General features: G+C 40.9%; 1 pseudogene; it reads right to left on the reverse strand.

Moving 5' to 3' along the window:
- The window catches only part of LOC107705231 (catenin delta-2-like), a 371,673-nt pseudogene extending 368,704 nt beyond the window's left edge, over positions 1-2,969 (reverse strand).
- Between the last annotated feature and the right edge of the window lie 2,343 nt (positions 2,970-5,312).

Genomic DNA, 5,312 nt, shown 5'->3' on the forward strand with positions numbered 1-5,312 from the left:
GCTTGTTGTTTGTCATTTCTCCAATCACAAATGCAGACATGGTTTTATGTTTACGCGGCGCGATGCAACGCGTAAAAAGACAGAATAAGTCATTATAATCCGTAATTATGTCCCCACTGGATGCAACAAATGCCTCGTTTATAATTGGTTTTAATATTTTTGTCTCGTCGCGCCGGTCGGGACAAGGTATCACAATATGGTAAGGGGCGTAACATTTCCGTCGCACGCATGAGGAATTCGGCAAATCACAACGCACTGGATAGCTGGCCAATCAGGGCATCCTCGCTTTTCAGACCGATGAGCTTTGTAAAAATCGACGCGTTTCAGAAAGGCGGGGCACAGAGGAGAAACAATAATGTACATTATGTGGAAAATAATGTGTTTTTTGAACCGCATAAACACATTTCATAACACCAAATACACAAAATAATGTTATTTTTAGTAATATCATATGACCCCTTTAAAGTTACTTGTTTCATTGCTGACTGAATCAGTATTTTGAACAAATCTTATTAGTCTATGATTTTTGACTCATCTATTTTTGACTCATACATCCTTACACCAGTTGGTCGGTCACTATCGCCAAGACGGTCACCATCGCCATCAACTGGTGTAACGATGTAACCTGCAGAAAGAGTCAGCAAAAATCCCCACCACTTTTTACCATGTCGACAAATTTTGCTAGGGCACATTTTCTTCATATTTTTTGTAATGATACCATGTAATGATACCATTTAGGCAGCCATTGTTAAATATATACATAAAATCTAACATCCAAAATCATTTTGTCCAAAAAAACTACTTAATTTTAGTGAATTCAAACTACACATTTTCTGTATATGCTAATGCATTACCTTGGAATCAAACCTGTTACCTTACACCGATGAATAATGAACAGCTGATAATGTTAGAATCTCATAAAATGAGACTTGACATCATCATCAGCTTATTAAGATCCTTGGTAGCCCACAGAATTATGTGTTATGTTGAACCTGTCCCTTCTGGTGGCAATGACCTCACTGATTCAAGCTTAATGAGTCAACAAAAGTGACAGTATTTTTTTAAGCTTGCCATTGCCCACCGGTAGATGATGTTTGTTAGCTCTATATAAATATCATGCAAGTGCTGACCCTTTTTAACCTGAACCTGTCATGTGTCCATGTAGGGGGGGAAATCTGAGCAAATAAAGCCATGTGGCTCCAAATTAAAACTGAACCACCACTCATTGTAACCCAAGATACGTCCCATGGTTAACAACAGAGCCCAAGCCTCACCTTGGGCTCGATGAAATAAATAATTCATATCATGGAACAGCAAATATGATGACAGTTTCTTAAACGCCAGGCTTTCTAGGTGCTCAATTAGCCTTTGGAGACCTTGATAGCTAAACTAATTAGTAATCTGCACAGCAAAACCCATAATGGATCAGTGTCTACTGACGTACAGTTACACACCAACAAGCCATTACAATCCCGATTCATTTGAATAACTCAAATAATACTTATTTTGAGAGTTTCTCATCTTCATCCAACAGCATTCGTGCCTGATGACCTGGCCACAAGTTGATTTTCCTCGAACAACAGGGGCCTGAAAGCCAGGCATGAAATCTGTCTGTTAAAATGGTGCATATCTGTGAAAAGCACTTCACACGTTCTCCCTGTTTCATCACCAAACACATGGTGCTTTTCAAGCATGCTGCCACGGCACAGAAGACAACCGAGAGACGGCAGACGAGAAGAATTAATAACGATCCGGCCAAATCTTCTGGCCCGGTAAGAGCAAACAAAACTGAAGCTCTCCCTTATCTCTCTGTCCGTGCATGCTTTCAAACAAACAGCAAGGAGATAACTGAGATGTTTTGATAAACAGGATCTCAGTGCTTTAGACGTCCTTCATCCCATTAGCATGCTGCAAGCGGTGTGCATTTCATGCAAAACCGTGAAATTTGCAGGGGCCAGCATTGAGCATTCTGTAGATAACATTACACCCCTTTGATCCAGCTTTGTCCCTCATCATCTACAGCTCATTCAATGGGCTTATTTACAGATGCGATCAGGCACCCTGTGGAAAGATCTGCCAGTCAGCTCTCCAGATCAATACAGCATTCCCTCCTAATGGAAAGGCTTCGTCACCTCCTTTCCAGCACTGTAAAATACTCACACCTGAAATACCAATTAATGCATTTGTAAACAATAGTCTTGACATATGGATAACATCACTTCATGATGGTTTTAAACGGCAGTTGAACATGAAGGCAAGACTTTTAATTAGTGTGAGGAGCTTTAAACCTCCACCCCGGGTCTACAGCAACATCCAGTGCTGCTAAACAGTGCTTATTTTAAATAGTACACAATGACAAAGTAATAGTTGTAGATATCTCGAAACCCTATATTCAGTCTGACAATGCTGGAAGTGGACCAAACTGAGCTCATGGGGATGTGCTGGTAGTCCTCGTGGCATTTCAAATCATCTGTTCAGCAGAAACTCTGGATTAAATTATCTCAAATACCCATTTATATCAAATTAATACAGTTCTCAAGGTGAAAAACCTTTGCAAATGATGTGCAGATTTACCCGCCATGTCATTAAAGAGCTTTGTTCAGGTGTTTAAGAGAGAGACAAAAATCACATCCTTATTTATTCCCAAATTCACTACACCTTCCATTTCAAATTTGGGTCAGTCTCTTTAAATAAGCTGCCATGCCAAAATCTATTGTTAAACTGAGCACAGATGCCTGAGCTCTTTTTCTCTCTCTCTTTATTCAGCACATTGAGGCAGGTTTGTTGGAATTGAATTTTGTGCTACTTTCCTCCATCTTAACCAAAATAACAGACATCTTTAATAGAACTGAGCTAACCTGAAATAGTGCATTACCCCGCAAACAAACACTAAGTGCGATGGAATGACATTGTACACTCACCAAATGATGTCCAGGGAACAAACGCTCTCCTCTCTCCGCTTTAAATCCGTGACTCAGCTGGATAAGAATCCCACGTTCATGCTCTGCTGAGGTTATTTAAGGAAACGAACTGTTCTCTCGATTTTGACACAGTGAGGGACAAGCATCGGCTGCTGAAGGAGCGAATCGCTGCGGCTCGCGCGGAGGCAACGGAGGCAGAGCGCGCGGTGATGCTGCCTTTTCTCTATCACAACCACCCCAGCCTTCATCCACCCACACACACACACACACACAATTCACTACACCTTCCATTTCAAATTTGGGTCAGTCTCTTTAAATAAGCTGCCATGCCAAAATCTATTGTTAAACTGAGCACAGATGCCTGAGCTCTTTTTCTCTCTCTCTTTATTCAGCACATTGAGGCAGGTTTGTTGGAATTGAATTTTGTGCTACTTTCCTCCATCTTAACCAAAATAACAGACATCTTTAATAGAACTGAGCTAACCTGAAATAGTGCATTACCCCGCAAACAAACACTAAGTGCGATGGAATGACATTGTACACTCACCAAATGATGTCCAGGGAACAAACGCTCTCCTCTCTCCGCTTTAAATCCGTAACTCAGCTGGATAAGAATCCCACGTTCATGCTCTGCTGAGGTTATTTAAGGAAACGAACTGTTCTCTGGATTTTGACACAGTGCATCGGCTGCTGAAGGAGCGAATCGCTGCGGCTCGCGCGGAGGCAACGGAGGCAGAGCGCGCGGTGATGCTGCCTTTTCTCTATCACAACCACCCCAGCCTTCATCCACCCACACACACACACACACACACGCACACACAGCTTTAACGCTGAATTCATTCATAGAGCACCATCTTCTGGCAGTAGGCTACATGAACATGTTTTACACACCTGTCCTTTATTCGGCATAAATTATTTTAACTAATACCCTTCTGTTGTAACACATTTAATGAAGCGTATGAATTTGATTTATTGCTAATTTAGACTATAGAATTGTATTTTATGATTGTAGTACATTGTTTAAATTATTAGCTAAATTTTCAGTGCTTATTAATTTTGATACCCCTGAGAGTTGTTTTGGTTAATAATTCTTTTACTTTACTTTATGTGTAATATTTATTTTGTGCGTCAATTTTGTACGTTCGTTTTGCAATGTAGCCTAATATAGCCTAAAATATAGGCTAACTAAATCTAAAAACACACTTCAAATCCACAAAGGATTATCTAGATCCAATACATGCTAGAGAATGAAATCACAATCTATTTTGAACATCTTTCAGACAAATTTGATCCTGGTTATAAATTGAAAACAATTGTGTTATAGCCAAGTATAATTTCAAAGGAGTTTCTCGGACCCCTGGACAGTATATTGGCTCGGGCCCCTTCTATAGAAATCGCGTTCCGGGCGTCCCTGCATATTTTGGTCGTGCATATATGCACGTGCTTTCTGTCACAAGGGATACAGTAAACGCGTTTAACTCCCGCGCATGCGCATCGAGGTCCTTTGAGTTCAGGTGACATCATTCTTTTGGAGCTGAGCGGCGTCTTTAGTGCTTCACACCCATTACTACACGGTTAGAAGTCTTTGTTCTGTTAGAAAACACTGTAGTGATAATTTAATATCATATTCTCATTATGAATGTGAACGTGCCTCATTAGCCTCATTGCCTTATACATAAATTGACAAATGTAAACCTACACTGAAAAATGTTAACTGGAGTGAAAAGTGTGACAACTAGCCCCGGTGTTCTCTCTCTGTGTACCCAGTATTCTGATGACTATTCACATTGATCAATACAGCAAGTCCAAGTGATCGCCCTGTCTTGTAGGTAGCCTATTGAAAACATAGAACTTCTATCTGTATATTTCTTTGTCATGCAGGTTAGCACTTCTTTATAGGCTAGATATAGTATTAAGTAGGTTATTTGTGAAGCTTCACACTGTCAGACAAAAGCGCCATCTTTTGGTCGTTTTGGAAGCATGAAGCTGACACAGTGTCATTTGTTGACCGTCAGCAGTTTACAGCCGTTCAGGCAGGGGCGTAGATCACGCGGGGGATGTGTCCCCACCCCCCACTTTTAATATCACGTAAATGCGTCCCCCACACTTTTTCAGGCAAGTGTGTTTGCAGAGGATTTCAAGAGCGGTGTGAATAAATATAGATTTAAATTCAAAGAGACAGGATAGTCTGTGCATGACCTGATGTTGTATTCGGACCCAGAATGAACGTGATGAACATCACTGAGCGCTAAACAATCCATGCAGTGTATGTTTCATTCATACTCGAAGCGGAGGGCGCTCTCGGGCAGAAGTCGTACCAGGAAATCACTCATATGGACAAAAGCGTCTATCGCTGTATGAAAACAGTTGTTTACTTTTCACAGTAAAACA

Source organism: Sinocyclocheilus rhinocerous, unplaced genomic scaffold (assembly GCF_001515625.1).
Source record: "Sinocyclocheilus rhinocerous isolate Xijiao unplaced genomic scaffold, SAMN03320098_v1.1 scaffold594, whole genome shotgun sequence".
In the NCBI taxonomy this organism is placed as follows: domain Eukaryota; kingdom Metazoa; phylum Chordata; class Actinopteri; order Cypriniformes; family Cyprinidae; genus Sinocyclocheilus; species Sinocyclocheilus rhinocerous.